We start from the raw sequence: 24469 nt of genomic DNA, 5'->3' as shown, positions 1-24469 counted from the left end.
TCTCTCCCAGCAGCCTCAGAAGCAGCGGATTAAATCTCCACAATCAATGTGATATACCCTGCATCTGTGGAATACCTGAATAGACAACGAATCATCCCAAATTGAGGAGGTGGACTTTGGGAGCAAAGATATATATATTTTTTCCCCATTTTCTCTTTTCGTGAGTGTGTATGTGAATGCTTCTGTGTGTGATTTTGTCTGTATAGCTTTGCTTTTACCATTTGTCCTAGGGTTCTGTCTGTACGTTTTTTTTTTTTTATTACTTTTTAAACATTTTTTCTTAATTATTTTTTATTTTAATAACTTTATTTTATTTTATCTTCTTCTTTCTTTCTTTTTTTTTCCTCCCTTTTATTCTGAGCCATGTGGAAGACAGGCTCTTGCTGCTCCAGCCAGGTGTCAGGGCTGTGCCACTAAGGTGGGAGAGCCAACTTCAGGACACTGGTCCACAAGAGACCTCCCAGCTCCACATAATATCAAATGGCGAAAATCTCCCAGAGATCTCCATCTCAACGCCAACACCAGCTTCACTCAATGACCAGCAAGCTACAGTGCTGGACACCCTATGCCAAACAACCAGCAAGACAGGAACACAACCCCATCCATTAGCAGAGAGGCTGCCTAAAATCATAATAAGGCCACAGACACCCCAAAACACACCACCAGACGTGGACCTGCTCACCAGAAAGACAAGATGCAGCCTCATGCACCAGAACACAGGCACTAGTCCCCTCCACCAGGAAGCCTACACAACCCACTGAACCAACCTTAGCCACTGGGGACAGACACCAAAAACAACGGGAACTACGAACCTGCAGCCTGCGAAAAAGAGACCCCAAACACAGTAAGTTAAGCAAAATGAGAAGACAGAAAAAAACTCAGCAGATGAAGGAGCAAGGCAAAAACCCACCAGACCTAACAAATGAAGAGGAAATAGGCAGTCGACCTGAAAAAGAATTCGGAATAATGATAGTAAAGATGATCCAAAATCTTGGAAATAGAATAGAGAAAATACAAGAAACATTTAACAAGGACCTAAAAGAACTAAAGAGCAAACAAACAGTGATGAACAACACAATAAATGAAATTAAAAATTCTCTAGAAGGGATCAATAGCAGAATAACTGAGGCAGAAGAACGGATAAGTGACCTGGAAGATAAAATAGTGGAAATAACTACCGCAGAGCAGAATAAAGAAACAAGAATGAAAAGAATTGAGGACAGTCTCAGAGACCTCTGGGTCAACATTAAATGCACCAACATTCGAATTACAGGGGTCCCAGAAGAAGAAGAGAAAAAGAAAGGGACTGAGAAAATATTTGAAGAGATTATAGTTGAAAATTTCCCTAATATGGGAAAGGAAATGGTTAATCAAGTCCAGGAAGCACAGAGAGTCCCAAACAGGATAAACCCAAGGAGAAACACGCCAAGACACATATTAATCAAACTATCAAAAATTAAATACAAAGAAAAAATATAAAAAGCAGCAAGAGAAAAGCAACAAATAACACACAAGGGAATCCCCATAAGGTTAACAGCTGATCTTTCAGCAGAAACTCTGCAAGCCAGAAGGGAGTGGCAGGACATATTTAAAGTGATGAAGGAGAAAAACCTACAACCAAGATTACTCTACCCAGCAAGGATCTCATTCAGATTTGACGGAGAAATTAAAACCTTTAGAGACAAACAAAAACTAAGAGAATTCAGCACCACCAAACAAGATTTACAACAAATGCTAAAGGAACTACTCTAGGCAGGAAACACAAGAGAAGGAAAAGACCTACAATAAAAAACCCAAAACAAGTAAGAAAATGGTAATAGGAACATCCATATTGATAATTACCTTAAATGTAAATGGATTAAATGCTCCAACCAAAAGAAATAGACAGGCTGAATGGATAAAAAAACAAGATCTGTATATATGCTGTCTATAAGAGAACCACTTCAGACCTAGGGACACATACAGATTGAAAGTGAGGGGATGGAAAAAGATATTCCATGCAAATGGAAATTAAAATAAAGCTGGAGTAGCAATTCTCGTATCTCAAAATGGACTTTAAAATAAAGACTATTACAAGAGACAAAGAAGGACACTACCATAATGATCAAGGGATCAATCCAAGAAGAAGATATAACAATTGTAAATATTTATGCACCCTACATAGGAGCTCCTCAATACATAAGGCAAATACTAACAGCCATAAAAGGGGAAATCAACAGTAACACAATCATAGTAGGGGACTTCTAACACCCCACTTTCACCAATGGCCAGATCATCCAACATGAAAATAAATAAGGAAACACAAGCTTTAAATGATACATTAAACAAGATGGGCTTAATTGATATTTATAGGACATTCCAGCCAAAAACAACAGAATACACATTCTTCTCAAGTGCTCATGGAACATTCTCCAGGATAGATCATATCTTGGGTCACAAATCAAGCCTTGGTAAATTTAAGAAAATTGAAATTGTATCAAGTATCTTTTCTGACCACAACGCTATGAGACTAGATATAAATTACAGGAAAAAATCTGTAAAAAATACAAACACATGGAGGCTAAACAATACACTACTTAATAACCAACAGATCACTGAAGAAATCAAAGAGGAAACCAAAAAATGCCTAGAAACAAATGACAATGAAAACACGACGACCTATGGGATGCAGCAAAAGCAGTTCTAAGAGGGAAGTTTATAGCATACAATCCTACCTTAAGAAACAAGAAACATCTCAAATAAACAACCTAACATTACACCTAAAGCAATTAGAGACAGAAGAACAAAAAAACCCCAAAGTTAGCAGAAGGAAAGAAATCATAAAGATCAGATCAGAAATAAATGAAAAAGAAATGAAGGAAACGATAGCAAAGATCAATAAAACTAAAAGCTGGTTCTCTGAGAAGATAAACAAAATTGATAAACCATTAGCCAAACTCATCAAGAGAAAAAGGGAGAAGACTCAGATCAATAGAATTAGAAATGAAAAAGGAGAAGTAACAACTGACACTGCAGAAATACAAAGGATCATGAGAGATTACTACAAGCAACTCTATGCCAATAATATGGACAACCTGGAAGAAATGGACAAATTCTTAGAAATGCACAACCTGCCGAGACTGAACCAGGAAGAAATAGAAAATATGAACAGACAAATCACAAGCACTGAAATTGAAACTGTGATTAAAAATCTTCCAACAAACTAAAGCCCAGGACCAGATGGCTTCACAGGCGAATTCTATCAAACATTTAGAGAAGAGCTAACACCTATCCTTCTCAAACTCTTCCAAAATATAGCAGAGGGAGGATCACTCCCAAACTCTTTCTACGAGGCCACCATCACCCTGATACTGAAACCAGACAAAGATGTCACAAAGAAAGAAAACTACTGGCTAATATCACTGATGAACATAGATGCAAAAATCCTCAACAAAGTACTAGCAAACAGAATCCAACAGCACATTAAAAGGATCATACACCATGATCAAGTGGGGTTTATCCCAGGAATGCAAGGATTCTTCAATATATGCAAATCAATAAATGTGATACGCCATATTAACAAATTGAAGGAGAAAAACCATATGATCATCTCAATAGATGCAGAGAAAGCTTTTGACAAAATTCAACACCGATTTATGATAAAAACCCTCCAGAAAGTAGGCATAGAGGGAACTTTCCTCAACATAATAAAGGCCATATATGACAAACCCACAGCCAACATCATCCTCAATGGGGAAAAACTGAAACCATTTCCACTAAGATCAGGAACAATGCAAGGTTTCCTACTCTCACCACCATTATTCAACATAGTTTTGGAAGTTTTAGCCACAGCGATAAGAGAAGAAAAAGAAATAAAAGGAATCCAAATCGGAAAAAGAAGAAGTAAAGCGGTCACTGTTTGCAGATGACATGATACTATACATAGAGAATCCTAAAGATGCTACCAGAAAACTACTAGAGCTAATCAATGAATTTGGTAAAGTAGCAGGATACAAAATTAATGCACAGAAATCTCTAGCACTCCTATACAGTAATGATGAAAAATCTGAAAGTGAAATTAAGATAACACTCCCATTTACCATTGCAACAAAAATAATAAAATATCTGGGAATAAACCTACCTAAGGAGACAAAAGACCTGTATGCAGAAAATTATAAGACACTGATGAACGAAATTAAAGATGATACAAATAGATTGAGAGATATACCATGTTCTTGGATTGGAAGAATCAACATTGTGAAAATGACTCTACTACCCAAAGCAATCTACAGATTCAATGCAATCCCTATCAAACTACCACTGGCATTTTTCACAGAACTAGAACAAAGAATTTCACAATTTGTATGGAAACACAAAAGACCCCGAATAGCCAGAGCAATCTTGAGAAAGAAAAATGGAGCTGGAAGAATCAGACTCCCTGACTTCAGACTATACTACAAAGCTACAGTAAACAAGACAGTATGGTACTGGCACAAAAACAGAAATATAGATCAATGGAACAGGATAGAAAGCCCAGAGATCAACCCACGCACCTATGGTCACCTTATCTTTGATAAAGGAGGCAAGAATATGCAGTGGAGAAAAGACAGCCTCTTCAATAAGTGGTGCTGGGAAAACTGGACAGGTACTGTTAAACGTATGAAATTAGAACACTCCCTAACACCATACACAAAAATAAACTCAAAATGGATTAAAGACCTAAATGTAAGGCCAGACACTATTAAACTCTTAGAGGAAAACATAGGCAGAACACTCAATGACATAAATCACAGTAAGATCCTTTGCGACCCACCTCCTAGAGAAATGGCAATAAAAACAAAAATTAAAAAATGGGACCTAATGAAATTTAAAAGCTTTTGCATAGCAAAGGAAAACATAAACAAGATGAAAATACAACGCTCAGAATGGGAGAAAATTATTTGCAAATGAAGCAACTGACAAAGGATTAATCTCCAAAATTTACAAACAGCTCATGCAGCTCAATATCAAAAAAAAAAAAAAACCCAATCCAAAAATGGGCAGAAGAACTAAATAGACATTTCTCCAAAGAAGATATACAGATTGCCAACAAACACATGAAAGAATGCTCAACATCATTAATCATTAGAGAAATGCAAATCAAAACTACAATGAGATATCATCTCACACTGGTCAGAATGGCCATCATCAAAAAATCTAAAAACAATAAATGCTGGAGAGGGTGTGGAGAAAAGGGAACTCTCTTGCACTGTTGGTGGGAATGTAAATTGATACAGCCACTATGGAGAACAGTATGGAGGTTCCTTAAAAAACTAAAAATAGAACTACCATATGACCCAGCAATCCCAGTACTGGGCATATACCCTGAGAAAACCATAATTCAAAAAGAGTCATGTACAAAATGTTCATTGCAGCTCTACTTACAATAGCCAGGACATGGAAGCAACCTAAGTGTCCATCAACAGATGAATGGATAAAGAAGATGTGGCACACATATACAATGGAATATTACTCATCCATAAAAAAGAAACGAAATTGAGTTATTTGTAGTGAGGTGGATGGACCTAGAGTCTGTCATACAGAGTGTAGTAAGTTAGAAAGAGAAAAACAAATACCGTAGGCTAACACATATATATGGAATCTAAGAAAAAAAAAAAAAAAAGGTCATGAAGAACCTAGGGGCAAGACGGGAATAAAGACACAGACCTACTAGAGAATGGACTTGAGGATATGGGGAGGGGGAAGGGTAAGCTGTGACAAAGTGAGAGAGTGGCATGGACATATATACACTACCAAACGTAAAACAGATAGCTAGTGGGAAGCAGCCGCATAGCACAGGGAGATCAGCTCGTTGTTTTTTGACCACCTAGAGGGGTGGGATAGGGAGGGTGGGAGGAGGCAGATGCAAGAGGGAAGAGATATGGGAACATATGTACATGTATAAATGATTTACTTTGTTATAAAGCAGAAACTAACACACTACTGTAAAGCAATTATACTCCAATAAAGATGTTAAAAAAATAATAAATAAAAATAAATAAAATTAATTGGTGATGGTTAAGAAAACAAAAATAGAGTATTGCTGAATAAAATTTAAATTAATAGCATTATCAATATCAATTTGTTGGTTTTGACAATTACACTATGGTTGTATAAGATATTAATATTAGGATAAATTCTCTGAAGGGTGTATAGGAACTTTCTGTTCTATACGGGAAACATTTTTCTATGTGAAAAATTAGAGACCTGCAAATATAAATATAATGATAAACTGACAGAAATAAAATGAATAATATGCAAATCCACAACTTTAATACTTTAATAAATGGCCCAAGGAGGATAATAGATTTGTGAAGCAGTCTCTCCAGTCTCTCCAATTAATCCAATCTACACTAGCTGAACTCAAAGCCAACTAGTAGATGTGTATGTTGGGTACCATCTCCTAGCTACCTATTTCTGAATGTGTTATACCAAACCACCCAAAAATGCATAGGATTGAAATAAGTATACTTTCTTATTTCTAGGCTTGGATGACGTGACTCATCTGAGACTACTCTGATTCTCATTTCTGAATTCTACAGTAACTATAGGCTTAAGGTCAAAGAACTTTTTTTTTTTTCTCCCTTCCTCATGGTGCTAGCACATGCAAAGACAGCAAGTACAGCAGACAAGGACAGTTAAGATCTAAACTCAAAACTGGAAACCTGTCACTTCTGCCTAATTCTATGGGTCAAAGCAAGTCACATTGCCAAGCTGAAAGTGAAGGAGGAGGAAATATATTCTACAACAGAGGTATGTGCAGGGAATAGTTAGAATCAACAATGTAGTCCACCATAGTACACCCTTAGTCACAAGGAGTTATGCCCCTCCTACACATAACCTGTGCTCACTCCAAGACTCCCAGTCCACTCAATCATGTGGTGAGACTCAAAATTCAGGTTGTTCTCAACTATATCAGATTCAAATATGATGCCTCCTGATCAGGTGGCCTATGGACTAAGCAAGAAAGTTATGTGCCCTCCTTCTCCACACACCCCACAAAAATGTTAAAGCACAAAGAAAAAAACTACAACAAACTCTCATTCAACATAAAGAATAGTGGGAGATGTAATAACAGTCACTGATTCTTAGAAATTCTGAAATCTTGCTGAGTAAGGGTTGGCAGGTGCTCCTACAATGGGAATAGAGGATGTTTCTTAATTAGGCCCTAGTTTTACTCAATAGTATTGTCTCTGTTCATTGTTCTCCAAGAATTTTTATGTTATTATCTTCAGTCACCTATAGAGAGAACATTGAACAATATTACCTATTTGGGGGCAGGTAAATATTTTAATCCTGCTTTCTGCCTTTAGAATGTTCAGATTCCAGAGAACATTTCATTTCGAAGACATTTCAGTCATCTATTTGGTCAGATGTAGATAACTTTTGCAACAATGCTTTCTAGAAGCAGTATGGTTTTCTGTATATTCGATTCTACTTAGTCCATTAGACAAAAGCTATAGCTAAATATTCTATTAGATATATGCTTCTCTCTTCTGTAACAATAAAAAATATCAGGCTACTATGGAATAATGCCCTATACTTCTTAGAGTCCCTTCTTTTCTAGTTAAAGAGACTACTAGAGTCCACCTTTATGTGAGCTACATATTTTTACCTGGAAACCATATAATAATGGGTAATACCTTGTATTTGGTCTAGGACCACATGCTGCAATTGAATTTGAAGGTCTTTAACTTACTGAAGGGTCTGGATATGAGAAGTAGTTTTATTTTATTTTCTGAAGATAAGATTGTTTTTTGTACCTTATCATATGCAGCTAAAAAGAAACAATTCATTTTCAAATATTCTACCTAAAAACCATGGCTCTGTTGACATCATATTATATACATTTTTAGTCTTTCAAGTTATTATAGATTTAATTTTACTGTTTCACAACTAAATAATAAAGGCCAACATTTTTTTTTTGTCTCAAACAATTTCTTCACTATTTCTCCAAGCATCCATTGTTTCTGTGGTTCTAATGAGAGTGACATGTGTCATAGACTTTTTATTATAGCTGTATCCTAACTTCCAGTATCACATTTTAAATCTGTTAAGAAATTTTGTGTATCAAATACCCCTAAACTCAGTGACTGAAAATGAAAATATTTATTTTCACTTATGTATCCATATGTCAGCATAAAGTCAACTGAGGGAAATGGGTCAGATGGACTGCTCTAAAATTACAGATGGGTTCAAGCATGTATCTGTGGGTCAGCTTGGAGACAGTTGGCTTATCTGAGGCTTCTTTGCTCTATGTGCCTTTTATTCTCCTCTTGAAACCGGCATCATCGCCCAAGTGTGTAGTCCTAATGGCATGGCATAAGAACAAGTCAAGTGAATACAAGTCAAGGGTAGGAAGCCAAAGTCAAGAGCTTAATGAACATCTTTAATGGAAAGAGCTTCAGGGTCATACATATGGCAAAGGGTGTGGACACAAGAAGGGCTGACCAATGGGGCAAAATTACAATACAGATTTACATAACTCTCAAGCTTTCTTTTTTTCAAAAATATTGCTCATACTCATGTTTCTGCTTGAAATTTCTGTTTCTCTATATTCTGTATAACTTAATATTAAAATCAAACTTTCTAGGTGCAGTACAAATCCTTTTTATTTCCAGTATAGTTTTCATGACTTCCCCATCTAGAAATTGTTTTGTCTTACTAATCCTCATAGCATTGCATTCTGATCACTACTATGACTGTACTCTTTAGAGCTTTGTACTTTATCCATTTGAATTCATTTATTCAAATCCAGTTCTTATTTTAAGTTGGTAAGAAAAAAAGAAATAACATATCCATTATTGCATCGCCTCAAGAGTGTTGCATATAATCTTTCCTATTATGGTTATTCAATATACTTAACTTAGTTATTAAATGACACCAGTTAACGAGTCAATAATATCTCTGTTCTTGAACTATCAATTTGTTTCAAGTCTTCAAATTTAGGTTCCTTGCATAGATATTAGAATCTTCCTTATCTAAAAATCATATACTTTGGGGGCATACGTTTAAAACCTAACAAATGTTGAAAACTTATTTGAATCCTCCACTAATACTAGTCTGATAAAAAGTCTGCATGACTTTGAAACTTCACCTCTGAAGTGCTTTACAAGACTTGGAAAAAAATATTTCTAAAAACCATTACACAATTCATTGCCTTATAGCTAACATGACATTTATAAACCAATTCAAATGAAGTATTACTATTGTAAGAATTTCATTTTGGTATCTAACCCTGTAAAGAAAATCATTTTAATCATAGAGTTTACTTTTCATATATCTAGCAAACACATTATATTTAATATACTAACAATTTTATACAACTGATGTTCACTCATGTGCTAAAGTAGACAAATAATTGTAAGAAAATATATGCTGAATGATCAAAAATACACAGTTTTAGATAATATGAGGTGCTAGGCAGCACATTTACATAAATATCTGTTGGCAACCACTAACAAATTCATGTCACAGCTCAATATAGAAGTGTTAGTAATTTGTCTGGCAGCCATACTCTTCCTTTAGATTGCAAGCTATTAAATGTGATGTTTTTGAACTGAAAGGATTTGCTTTTTTATTACCAAGCTTATAATATGTGTCATTATTTTATATTCTGATAACATGATTCTCTCATTTTATATTAAGTTTCAACAGCAATTTAAAATCACTAATAAACTCTGGAAACAAATTACTATTAAAGAAAAAAAGGAAAAAGTGGTATTTGATGCTGAATTTAATTTAAAGAATCCATTTAATCAGCAAGAAATATTTACCAAGTGGTGCATTTCTTTATGTCAAAAGTAATATTTATCATGTTGGATTAGTAGCCATTAAGCTACACTTGAAATATTCATCTTCCCAACATAGCTTTTTATGCAGATTATATTACAAAATCACATTAAACTGCTTGGTAAAAGTAATTCTGCACTCTGTATCTAATCACCTGTTAACTCAGACTTGACTCGCTCAATCATAAGCATTTAAAACATTATTGCTACATATCTATAATGTGCCCCTATGAAGTTTATATATGTTTCTCTCAAGTTGCTTATATTATAAACACATGAACCTGATCATATTAGGCACTGAAAGAATATTATTAACAGTATCTTAGAAAAGTATATGGCAGAGAGACATTTTTCTTATGAAAAATATTCAGCTTTTCTCTTCTTAGTAAGGCTAGACAAATAATAGATAGGTAAAAATATCATATAAAGTTCTTATGTTTATTTAAGTGTCAAATTGTCAAATGACTACTTGCTACAATAACTTCCTTGATAGTTTTGAGATTATACTGGTTAGAGGGTGCTTTCTGAAGAGAAAGATATGGATATATTAACACAGAGGGAAAGGTGAAAAAACAAAATATCAGGATAAGTCAACATGGTGAGTTAGGTATTACCGTAAAGAAAGGACATGGTTTCCATAAAGTTGGCTGTGGCAGACAGAGCTTACAATGGTTCCCATGAGACCCATCTCATCGTGTTCATGTCCTTGTGCGATCCTCCCCCCTTGAGTGTGGGTGGGATCTGAGACTTGCTTCTACCCCATATTACAGAGCAAATGTGATAGGATGCACATACTGACTAACTGTACATGATTATTTTGCATGAGTGTCAATCATATTATTAGAAGATTCTATTTTCCTCGCTAGCTCTTGAGCCTCAAGCTGCCATGTTGTGTACCGCCTTTGGAAAGGGCCACAGCCAAGATGCTGAAGGCAGCTTCCAGTCAACAGCTAGCAAGAAAATGTGGTCTTCATCCCAGGATCCTGCAAGAAATTGAACGTTGCTAACAACCATGTAATCTTGGAAACAGGTTCTTCCCAAGTTGCACCTTAGATGAGACTGCAACCCTGGTCAACACTTGGAATTCAGCCTTATTAGACTTTGAAGCAGAGGACCTAACTAAGCTGTTCCCTGACTCCTGACTCACAGAAACTGAGATAAACAAATCTTGGTTAATTTAAGCCACTAAGTCTGTGCAACATGTGCACACAGAAACAGACAACTACCACAGTAACTAAAGATTTCAGTTCTTTAAATGGCAAGCTTATGATAGAACAATGAAAATAAAAGATAGACTATCTGCTGTTTAGAATGCCCTCAAAATGCGGAGGACTGTGAATGCCAATACTGTCTGTATACTTTCCCATAAGCAGCGTGTTTCAAGGAGGTAAGTAACATAGTCATGAAATATTCTGCTAAAGATAAGAGTCAGATAAATAATTGGAAGAAGTCTCATCATGAATATGATAAAGAGATCATAATTTAAGAGGCTGCTTAAGAGGACTGTAAAGGAGTTGAAGGGCAAGGTAGACTAGCCTGTGCTAGGCTAGAGGCAACAATGAAAATAAACAAGAAGAAATAAATTTCCATAGTACAATTTAGAGGTTGCTTGTATAAATGAGGAAAAAGAAGATAAAATACAAATTATAAAACTATGCTTGAAAATCTACTCTTAAACTGATATTTAAAAAAAGAGTGAAAATAAGAGGAAACTGCATTGATCTGTCAGGAGGAAGATCTGGAAGAAGAATACGATGAGTTCATTTTATCCATGTTACAGTTGAAATACCAGCAAGGTACTTTAAGTGACAATATATGGAAAGGGACTTAAAATAAGAATAAGAGTTAAAGTTGATAAAGAAGGTGTGGTACATGTATACAATGGAATATTTCTTAGCCATAAAAAGGAAAGAAATTGGGTCATTTGTGGAGATGTGGATGGACCTAGAGACTGTCATACAGAGTGAAGTAAGTCAGAAAGAGAAAAACAAATATCATATATTAACTCATATAGGTGGAATCTGAAAAAATTTGTATAAACGATCTTATATACAAAGCAGAAATAGAGACACGGACGTAGAGAACAAACATATGGATACTAAGGGGGAAAGAGGGGGTGGGATGAATTGGAAGATTGTGACTGACATATATACACTATTAATACTATGTATAAAATAGATAACTAATGAGAACCTACTGTATAGCACAGGGAACTCTTCTCAATGCTCTGTGGTGACCTAAATGGGAAGGAAATCCAAAAAAGAGGTGATATATGTATATGTATAGCTGATTCACTTTGCTGCACAGTAGAAACTAACACAACATTGTAAAGCAACTATACGTCAATAAAAATTAAAATAAAAAAAGAAAAAGTTAAAGTTGAAGCTGGAGGAATGTATATGACAATCATTAGGATTGAGGTAATTATGAAAGTTGATATACTAATATAAATTAGAGGTGGAAAACTTTCCGAAGAGAGAAAGGGACAGGAAAAAAAGAGCTGTGCTTAATGTAATCAGGAATAGAGCCACTATTATAATACATTCGCTACTTAAAGAAAATAATATTTTCCTTTCTCTTATTTTTTACAATATTTGTCTTACTTTTATGGAATATATTCCCCCATGACCTATCATTTATAATGGGCACCTAATTAGAAAATAGAATATATTAAATATTACTCCATAAATTTCAATTTTTACATCATACTTAAAAAATCAATAACAAATCAATATATTTTAATGAGATCAATGTCATGGGCTGAACTGTGTTCCCCCTCAAATTCATATGCTGAAGCCCTAATTCCCCATACTTCAGAAAGTGACTATATTTGGGAATAGAGTCTTCAAAGAGGTAATTAAGGTTAAATGAGTTTAATGGGGGTGGATCCTAATCCAATATGATTAGTGTCCTTACAAGATGAGGAGATTCTTATCACAGACACAGATACACACAGAGGGAAGACCATGTGAACACCAGAAGAAGACATTCATCTACAAACCAAGGACAGAGTCTCTCAGAAGAAACTAACCCTGCTTACACCCTGATCTTGGACTTCTAGCTTCCATAAATGTGAGGAAATAAATTTCTGTTGTTTAGCTGCCCAGTCTATGATACTTCATTATAGCAGTCTTGGGAAAGTAATGCAGCTTACAATCAATAAAACAATAAAATATTTGTTTAAAATGTATAATACACTTGGTTGTGTATATATGTCCATGCCACTCTCTCACTTCTTCTCAGCTTACCCTTCCCCCTCCCCGTGTCCTCAAGCCCATTCTCAACATCTGTGTCTTTACTCCTGTCCTGCCCCTAGGTTCTTCAGAACCATTTTTTTTTTAGATTCCATATATATGTGTTAGCATACGGTATTTGTTTTTCTCTTTCTGACTTACTTCTCTCTGTATGACAGTGTCTAGGTCCATCCACCTCACTACAAATAATTCAATTTCATTTCTTTTGGACATATATACATTACCAAATGTAAAATAGATAGCTAGTGGGAAGCAGCCACATAGCACAGGGAGATCAGCTTGGTGCTTTGCGTCCACCTAGAGGGGTGGGATAGGGAGGGTGGGAGGGAGATGCAAGAGGGAGGAAATATGGGGATGTATGTACATGGATAGCTGATTCACTTTGTTATAAAGCAGAAACTAACCCACCATTGTAAGGCAATTATACTCCAATAAAGATGTTAAAAAATAAATAAAATATATAAAATGTATAATACAATACTAAATTTTAATGAATATCTCTAATTATAAAGAAATCTGGTTTCAATGTGTTTTGTTTCTGAAGAAATTTTCTCATGCCTTCTATTATGACAAATAAAAAATGGGAGAAAAATATTTTCAAAAATATCCAATGAGTATCATTAAGTTACACATTTCAGATTTTTTTCAGAAGATAAATTTCCAAAGATGGAGTAAATATTAGCAGCATCTGCCTAGTTGCTTATATGAGAAATCTAATATAATCAAACTCATAGAAGCAGAAAGTAAGAGGGTCACTGGCAGGAGCTAGGGAGAGGAGGAAATTGCAAGTTGCTGTTCAAGGGGTACTAAGTTTTGAGAAACCTGACTCCATATTGGACCTATTCCTTTAGCTCTAACCTTTGTGCTCTGTTGCTTGTGCTTAGTCAGGCTGGCTCTGCACCTTTGTAAAAGGATGTTGCCTATAGTCTGAAATATACATGATAGCCCATTCTCAAGACTCTGCCTCCCAGGCTTGACCTTTAAAGGTATAACACTTTTCATTCATATAAAGATAAAAAGTTGCAGAACAGAGGATAACATTTGTCTTGTTGGAGGTTTGCAGAATAATTGTGATGAGACCTACCCAGACAGCTGCAAGAACAAATAATTATTTTTTTTAATTGGGGTATAGTTGCTTTACAATGTTGTGTTAGTTTCTGCTGTACAGAGAAGTGAATCAGTTATATGTATACATATATCCCCTCTTTTTTTGGATTTCCTTCCCACTTAGGTCACCACGGAGCACTGGGTAGAGTTCCCTGTGCTATACAGTAGGTTCTCATTAGTTATCTCATAGTTTATGCATAGTAGTGCATATATGTCAATCCCAATCTCCAAATGATTCTGACACTGGAAAGTTTCCAACAACCAGCCACACCCCCTCCCCTTTTAGTACAAATGAAGCCTGAATTCTAACTCAGGTAAGATGGTTCTTTGGGACACTAGTCCACCATCTTCTTGGTCTGCTGGCTTTCTGAATAGTGGCTATTCCTTGCCCCAACAACTTGTCTCTCGATTTATTGGCCTGCCGTGTTGTGAACAGTAAGAGCTTGGGCTTGGTAAGAGTTTTGGTTATACAAGTAAGACAAGAAGACAAGAGTACAGCCATTTTGGAAAAGAACTAAGGGAAGAGCCTTGAGCCAGCAGACTTGACAGGCCCAGTAAAACAAAGTGCTAAAGGCTTAGGTTTCAGAGACAATAACCAAAGACCCACAAGAGTAAAAGATTAACTCTATCTCTGTTCCACCAATGTATGTACATAAATTCCAAACGACAAAAGCAGGACTATAAATCCACCACCTAGTAGAATCACCGAACTCCCAGTCCCCTAAGGGATAACAGATGAAGGCCTGACACACATTCCTAAGTTGTTTTTGCAGGAAGCAGACCCCACCAGATGAAAACTGCTGACTGCAAGCATGTAGACCCCAGATCAGTTGAAGCCAGAAGGCTGATGATGCTCAAAACTTCACCTGATGCCAACCAATCTGAGAACTGAGCATATGCTGATCAGGCACCCTGTAGCCCCCTCCCTCACACTACCTTTAAAACCTCTTCCCTGAAAGTCCTTGGGGAGTTGGCACTCTTTTCTGCCTTCTCCTTTGTGCACAAGCTATCTTTTCAATGAAAAGCTTTGCTTGCCTAAGAATCCTGTGGGAGTGATATTCATTTCTGTGGTACTGCTGTCCAAGAATCTGGAGAGGGCCCAGTAACACAAGTTAAAGAAGTTATAGAGGTCTGCTGAAAAACATTGTGCTTATAGTTGGCAGTACTGCATTGTGCACTTAGAAATGTGCTGAAGGTCTCATATATTTATTCTTTCCCATATATATATGACACATTATATGTATATACATATACATATACAGCATCATTGTATACGTATTAGCAACATCAAAGGCCAAGGTGTATACAGAAATACAAGTGTCAGAGGCATAGTGTTTTGGCTTTTCAAATTCCCAACTCATCCTAGATTCTTCCATCTCCTGCTTCACTGCAAGCAAGGCCAGTGAGGATTTAAACTTGAAGGAGTCATCATTGACTCTTGACAAGTAATGCTGATTCCTGACAAGTAATGCTGAGTCCTGGCAAGTAAATGGACAGGAAATTGGCTTCTGTACTATATAAGAGAATGTTTCATGCTTTACAATTTTCAGTTGTGTTCTTTTGACAGACACTTATTTGACTTGATGTAATAATAAAAGATAATGCATGTTTTCCCTCAAATGTTAACTTTCTATGAAAGGATTTGCAGCCAATCAAATAAACCCACTTTTCCCTTTATAGGAATGCTACCATGCTGCATCATTTTGAGCAGATGCATACATGATCAGTGTTTTGTGGAGCTGTTCACACATATTTCTTAAACCCATTTAAATTGTATGATAGGAATTATAATGTGTATATATAGACGCAAAAGTGACCCTGTCATCAAAAATATTTTAGAACTGTTTAGAAGTAAGCAAAAATTATTCTTTGTATTATACACAGATACTATTACACATAATCTGCTTATTCGACATCCCAGTTTTCTATACGCATCCCCACTATCACTTTGAGACATTGTGTAAGTCACTTCTCATCTCTAAGTGAATGTTTACTGCTATTTTATACGCTTTTAACATTTTTTTCTTGTGTACTACCTAGTAGGGAACTGAGAAACTGTTGCAAATACAGCTGTTTATTTGATATGAGGATCCAGGTGTTCAACAGATATGCTAGGCATGTCAAAAGAAAGGTTTCTTGTAATTATTCCAATAGGATATTATAAAGTGTCTATTGGTTTAGATATATTTATATATATGCATATTTTTAAATATCCCAAAGCATACTTTCTCACTCTAACTGAAAGATACTTAGGTCATTATAGTCCCATTGTAGGCAATACATAACTCAACTTGCACGTTCTATAAAATTTAGTAGATTTAGATGGGTATAACATATATTGTCATGTAAGATTCTGATTTTGATTTCTATAATTAAATATGTTGCTGTTAGCCTTTTTTTTTTGAAAACTAGTGCTTTAAAAACAATGCCTCATCAAACCACATGCTAAAATTTAACTTTCTAAAGATCATTTTACTGAAAACATATACCACTGATGTTTTTGTCTCAATGCACGTACATGACAGAGAGAAATTCATAGCATGGGTATCTGACAGAAACTGATGAGATGAATGATAGGATTGTCTTTAAAAAGAACTCTTGTTGATTCTGATTAGGTCAAATTATCTATAGCCTAAATTTAAATCTGTGAATGTAAAATCCATCACTCCAATATCATATCCTATGTGAAACACAGCCTTCTAAATTAAGTTTGTTAATGCTTTCAAAGATCTTTAGAAAAAGTTATCTTGAGAATCTATGCATCTATATTTTCATACTCTTTTTAGAAGAAATCATCTGAATGAGTTAAATGATTTAAATACATATCTTCTAAGTTTTTATTAAGCTTTCTGAATAAGAAAACATACAGTGGTCTTTATTATTTTAAACATAAGATAGGATTTATTTCCTGTGCTATATTACAGCAGTAACTGTTTTATATCAATACTATGGCTCTTACATGCTTGAAGTTGAATTCTAATTCTGCTATTTCCTACCTAGTCATAGGCCTTGGGTAAACTTTTGTTTCCTGCTTCTCTTCTTTAAAATGAAGATAATAAAAGTAATTCCTTATGACAATTAATAAGAACATGCAAGTTAAGCATGTAAAAGAGCCTGAAGCAATGTAAATATACAAGAAACAAAATGGTTACTGATAATAATTTTATTATGTGCCTTTGCTTCAGATTTTTCATAATCTTCCCCCAGACAAAATTGTTTTGGAGTGTATTAAAAATTAGCCATGTTAATAATGATGTTCATGCTTCCACCATAAATTAATGTGAAAAAATGTTTTTTTCAGCACAGAAACCAGGGTGAATTGGAAAAGATTTGCCTCCTAGTTATTAAGATGTTATTGATCTGAGTGCAATGCATTTCTTTAGTGACATTGTCATAGATTGGATTATTATTCACAAGTCTTGCTACTTGTTGATAATAGTATTATATGTCCTTGCCCTTTGCTATGTGACTCTGATGCATTCCAGTAGAGTAGAAACAATGTGCATTCTCACCTCATCAACCCTGATATTGCCCATAAAAATGACCTTGACCAACAGAATCAGATAAGAAGAGCATTGTATTCAGTAAAAGAAGATACTTTAAGATGTATCACCTTATGCTTGTCCCTCTTGAGCTCTCTTCAATAACAATATCATGTCCAGAGAGCAGACATTTCTTCATCCTGTGTCCTAAAATGAATGAAATTGTGGAGTCCAGCTGAGCCCTACAGAGATGCAGACACCAGAGGAGGAAATAAAAATTTGTTTCTGTAAGCCACTGAAATTGGGCATTGTTCATTACCACAGGAAAAGCTGATTAATACATGTGTTAAAGGCACTTATATACAAAGAGGAAATGAAAACTATATATTACTCAATAGAGTAAGGGAAAGAAGAATAAAAAAATAATTTAAACACTAATTACAATTTATTTTTCCCTGAAAAATTGCTAGAGATAGTAAAACCTATTGAAATAAAAAGGCATTTGGTATACAATGAGAAATACACAATTTTATGCCTCATGTTAATGTAGGGTATGATAGTTAATTTTATGTGTCAACTTGTCTGAGCCATGGTGCCCAAATATTTGGTCAAATATTATTCTGGATGTTTCTGTGAGGGTGTTTTTGGATGAGATTAACATTTAAATCAATGGACTTCAAATAAATCAGATTGCCCTTCATAGTGTGGGTAGGTCTCTTCTAATCAGTTGAAGGTCTGAATAAAACAAAAGTCTGAGTTCTCCCAAGTGAGAAGGAATTCTGCCAGCAGATGACCTTTAGACTTGAACTGTTCACAGACTCGAATTGCAGCATCAGCCCTTTTCTGGTCTCCAGCCTGACTGCCTTCGGACTTGAACTGCAGCATCAAATCTTCTCCAACCTACTGGTTTACCTGGCAGGGGTAGACTTGGAAGCCTCTATAATCATGTGAGACAATTTATTAAAATAAACATCTCTCTGTTTCTCTGTCTCTATCTCTCTCTGTTTCTCTGTCTCTCTCTAAACACACACACACACACACACACACACACACACACACACACACCCTACTGGTTCTGCTTCTCTGGGAAACCCTGACTCGTACAAATTTTGGTACCAGTAGTAAGGAATAGAATCTTAAGAATGAGTTTTCTGAATTGGTTTTGGGGTTTCGAGAACTGGGTCTCTACTGATTAGATTTATAGATACTAAAAACTCTATTTCCAGGAGCAAAGAGAACACTGATAGTTCATCTTGTGATATGACTATAGACATATACAAAATACGACCACTGGATACTCCTCCTAATAAAGCAATTATGAGGCAAGGGTTTGATTGACCATATATATGATACCTTCAAATATTTTTGTCAAATAAATGAGTAAAATGAGATTAGCTGGTTGCTCCTAATGTCTCTGTACAAAGTGGAGAAAGAAAAGGATGAGCTCAGGGATTTGAATTTCCAGCTAAAGTGACACATAAATGACCTGAATGTTTCTATATCTGCCCTGAAAGAGACCCTTATCTCCCATAATCACATGGCTGAGATTGTTAAAAATCAAACCCACAATGTCATCCCATAAATTATAATGCAAATTAAATTCCCAGGGTCACAGGTTGTCTACTGCTAAAGTGAGAACATTGATTGGGAAGGTGTGGGATACTGAAAGTTGAAATGTGGAAACTGGAGACATTAAGCCTCTAAATTCTGATGTCTTCTTTGGCAATACCAGCAGCCCCTCATTGCCTGAAGAAAATGTAATGGCCTCCACTGAGGAAGTTGCCTTGCAAGACACTGCTGACCAACTTCCAACCCCTCTTTGCTCCGAGACCTATAACTAGACTCAAGTCTCAGGAGGTTCCTAAAAGTGAGGTACAAAATTTGACCCATGAGAGAAAGTGTGCTACACTCCAAAAACTATTTGATTTTTCTAATTCATATAGACAGAAATCTGAGGAATACATGTGGGAATCCACATTAAGGGTGTGGCATAATAATGGAAGGAACACATAGCTGGATCAGGCCAAATTTATTGATATGGGCCCACTATACAGAGATTTATGCATTTAATATTGCAACTTGGAGAATTAGAGAGGGCTCTATCAGATTGTTTGCTTGGTTGGCTCTAACATGGACAAAAAGCTGGCCCACTTTAAGTGAAGTTGAAATGCTGGACCTGACTTGGTTTACTTCCTCTATGGAGGAAGGGATTCAAAGACTTAAGGAGACTGGGATGTTAGAGTGGATTTATCACTTAAGAAACACTTACCCACCCTGGGAGAGTCCAGAAAACAAATCATCCAACATTACTGTAAGAAATTAATTGCTCTGTGATTGCTCTTCTCTATAGGTGATTCTCACCACATCCCCATCCAATTTACCTTTTAGGTCTGCACAGAGAACAAATGGATCTTGGAGAATGACAGTAGATTATCATAAGCATAACCAAGTGGTGACTCCAATTACAGGTACTTCACCAGATATGGTTTCATTGTTTGAGCAAATTAACACATTACTAGGTAACAAGTATGCAGCTACTGAGCTGGCACATGCATCTTTTTTACATCCCTGCTGATAAAGATCACCAGGAATAGTTTGCTTTTAGCTGGCAGGCCAGCAATATACCTCATTATCCTACCTCTGGGGTATATCAACTCTCTAGCCCTATGCCATAATTTAATTTGCTGCAATCTTGATCATCTTTCCCTTCCACAGGATCTCACACTGATCCATTACATTGATGACATTATCCCGATTACATCTAGTGGGCAAGAACGAGCAACTACTATATATTCATTGATGAGACATTTGTGTGTCAAAGGGTGCAAAATAAATCCAAGAAAGATTCAGAGCAGTCTACCCCAAGTGAAATTGCTAGGGGCCCAGTGGTGTGGGACATGTTGAGATATCCCCTCTAAACGGAAGGATAAGATGTTTCATCTGGCCCTTCTGCAACTAAAAAAAAACATAACATAACAGCTCGTGGGCATCTTTGGATTTTAGAGACAACATAGTCCTTATTTGAGTGTGTTATTTTGGCCCATTTACCAAGGGACCAAAGAGCTGCTAGTTTTGAGTGGGGACCCAAACAAGAGAAGGCTCTGCCACAGGTCCAGGCTGCTGTGTGTTGTTCTGTTGATTGGACCATACGACCCAGCAGTGGCTAAAAGAGAGCTGTTTGGAGCCTTTGACAGGCTCCTATAAGTGAATCACAGTGCAGTCCCTCAGGGTTTAGAAGAAAAGCCCTGCCATCCTCTGTGGATAACTACTCTACTTTTGCGAAGCAGCTTTTTGTCTGCTGCTAAGCCTTAGCAGACACTGAATGCTTAACCATGGGCCACCAAGTTACCATGCAAGTGAGCTGCCAATTGTGAATTGAGTGTTATCTGACTCACCCAGACACTGTTGGTCATGCGTAGCAGCACTCCATTGTCAGATGAAAGTAGGAATATGAGATTGGCTGAGCAGGCCCTGAAGGTGGCAGTCTATTTTACCTTATAACATATAGATGGTTCTTAGTAAGTACATGCTGTATGTTAAACATCTGAATTGTAAAGATATATTTTAAAATTATGCCAATTTTATACTTAATCATATCCAATCATTTACCATTTTGGTAGCTGGATTTTTTAAAATCCTTTGTAGTTGGATTTTTTAATCCTTGGGTTGGTAAAGTATAAAATTTTTATTTCATTCTTTATTAGTCTGCTTGGGCTGCCATAACAAAATGCCATGGATGAGTGGCTTAAACCACAGAAATTTATTTCTTAAAGCTCTAGAGACAGGATAGTCCAAGATGAAGGTACCAGCCAATTTGGTTCCTGGTGAGAGCTCATTTTCTAGCTTGCAGATGGCTGCCTTCTCCTTGTGTCCTCACATGGCAGAATGAGAGAGAGAGAAAAAAACCTCTCTCTTTTCCTCTATTTCTAAGGCCATCAATCCTCTTGGATGAGGGCCTCACCCTTATGACCTAATTTAACTTTAATTACCTCCTAAAAGCCCTATCTCCAACACAGTCAATTGGGGATTAGGTCTCAACAAAAAATTTTGGGGGGGCACAGTTCCATCCATCGCACAAGCCAAATTCTGAATTTCCTGAGCAAGTTTATGGTTCTAGAAGTTCTACAGTTTAAGTATATCTGACTTTATCCTCAAATGACTGAGTAAACCTTTTACAAATCTGTATGGCAAGATAAATGTACAGATCATGTCTCTTCTATTTGGGTATTTTTGTTGTTGTTGCTATTTTGTTGTTTTCCTCTCCATTTTTAGAAACATTCTTGATTATTTTAATGCTGTTGTAAATAAAAATGGGGATTTACCAAAATGGCCTCCTTGAATAAACAGTGGCATCAGAAGCAGAAACACTTCAGGGTCCAACCAGCAATATATACAGAGGAAAACTCCTTGTCTGAATGAGAAGCCCGCCCACCTTGTCTCTCTCTCTTCCGTGTACACTCACATCTATAAGCTGTCTGGCCTGCAAAGAGATGTCTTTAATCTTGTGTTTTAAATTCTTAAATTTTCTCCTATCTATATTTTGTTAATTTGAATAGGTAGTACAGACATGTGGTAAAAACAAAAAAATGAGATTATTAAAATGAGTAAACTGTGAAGAATAATTTACCCTTTTACCTCATTTATAGAATTTTCCAGAACGTTCCCTCAGAGGGAGTCACTATTCATACTATAACTAGCTGAACATGCGTACAAGTGAAAGTTCTTATGTACATTCCATGATTTTTTAAATGATATAATGATAGACATTCTGCTACTTTTTTCTTTAAATCATTCATTATCATTGCATTTCATTTATATAGAGCTTCAAATTTTTCAATTAGAGGCATTGACTGTAAGCTCAATCTTCTATTAATAGGACATATATTGTGTGTTTGAGTTTTCCTGTTATACACTATTCTGCAATTGCCCATCCTACATACATTTCTTCAACAGCCCTCTAATAACATTTTGGCAGTCATTTGGAGAAGTGAAACTGCAATATATTCAGTTATAGCAACATAGTTGTGAAAAATTACAATAGTACAATTAGAGAACTGCAGTTGAAATATGTATGTATTTAGTATGCAGACCTCCCAAGTTTAGCTTAAATGTGTGCTTGACGATGGCCAAGTCCTTGAACAAATGGCTTTTGCCCTATCCCATTCATGTTGGAAACCCCTTCCTAATCTTCAGAGATTCTTGGGAAGAGGTGTATTTTTAACCCCTAAGCAATTCTAGCTCTGACATATTACTTTCTCTGAGTTTGTAATCTCCATTCTGGACATCACCTCCTATTCTACTGTACTTTTTCTTCCCTAGTCATCCAAATATTGAATCTTTCTTATCCTATTAGTTGTCAACTAAGCTCACGTGATACAGATTTTACAGAATGTCCTCGGGATGAGAAAGTCGGAATTGAGAAGTTTTACAACAAAGTACCATACTGAAAGATAGTCAAAAATTATGTTAAGACATCTTTATTATTTTATGAACCTTGAAAGTTTTTACTAATCATCTCTTTCCAAAGCTTTCAATTTCCCAATTTGTCACTGAACACACCATTTTGTATGCTTTTTTCTCTTCGTGCTCCCACCTTCCTTTTTTTTTCCTTCTCATTCTTCTTATTCTCTGGGTCTCCATTCTTCACTCTTCACTGAATGATGATCTGAAGCTAAACATTTCTCCTTATATACCAATGAGCTTAGTTCTTTCTTGTTGCTACTTTATCTTAGGCCCGTCTTGCTTAAATAAAAAAAAAATACATATATGAGGTAACCTTCTAAGCCAAATGCCATGGAATTTAAAAAAAAATTTTATTGGAGTATAGTTGATTTACAATGTTGTGTTAGAGTCAGGTGTACAGCAAAGTGAAACAGTTATACACATACATACAACCACTCTTTTTTTTTATATTCTTTTCACCATTGACTTTTGATTTCCAACCTCTACCAGCAAAAAATAACCACTACTGGACTTGAAATAAAGGGACTTGTTTTAGTAAATCAAATTGTTAGGAATAATCTCTCACTTTTAGTGTCCATAAGCAAACTGAAGTCATACAACATAGAAATGTTAATCTAATCTGCTCAAAATATAACTTTCACACCCAGCTTCCTGCTTAGAAATAGGCGATGGATAAAGCCAGTGTTTTTTTGGTTATTCCTCTTGCTTTAAACAAATTTCTTACATATATATTTTTCCCCTTTGAAAATACAGAAAAAAGTTGACATAGAAAAACTAGATTAATATCAATGAGCAGTAGAAAAATAAAGAGGTAAAAACTAAATTCTGATACAATGCTCATTATACTAAAATCATTTCATCTGCCAATGATCCTTAACATTCAACTTTGACCACATCAAGAGTATATGTATTGGCCTGTGGCGGCCTGCGAGCCAATGGTTAGCATTGATGGAGACTGACTGAGAGCGTCAGCTTGCTGTGTGGCTGATAGGGTCTTGGTGCTCTGGCCGGCTGTCAGGCCTGAGCCTCTGAGGTGAGAGCACCGAGTGCAGGACATTGGTCCACCAGAGACCTCCTGGCCCCACATACTATCAATCTGTGAGAGCTCTCCCAGAAACCTCCGTATCAACGCTAAGACCTAGCTCCTCTCAATGACTAGCAAGCTCCAGAGCAGGACACCCCATGCCAAACAACTAGCAAGACAGGAACACAACCCCACCCATTAACAGAGAGGCTGCCTAAAATCATAATAAGTTCACAGACACCCCAAAACACACCACTGGATGCAGTCCTGCCCACCAGAAAGACAAGATCCAGCCTCATCCACCAGAACACAGGTACCAGGCCCCTCCAC

The sequence above is a fragment of the Eubalaena glacialis genome, chromosome 4, assembly GCF_028564815.1.
Source record: "Eubalaena glacialis isolate mEubGla1 chromosome 4, mEubGla1.1.hap2.+ XY, whole genome shotgun sequence".
In the NCBI taxonomy this organism is placed as follows: domain Eukaryota; kingdom Metazoa; phylum Chordata; class Mammalia; order Artiodactyla; family Balaenidae; genus Eubalaena; species Eubalaena glacialis.
This window is presented reverse-complemented; position numbering follows the sequence as displayed.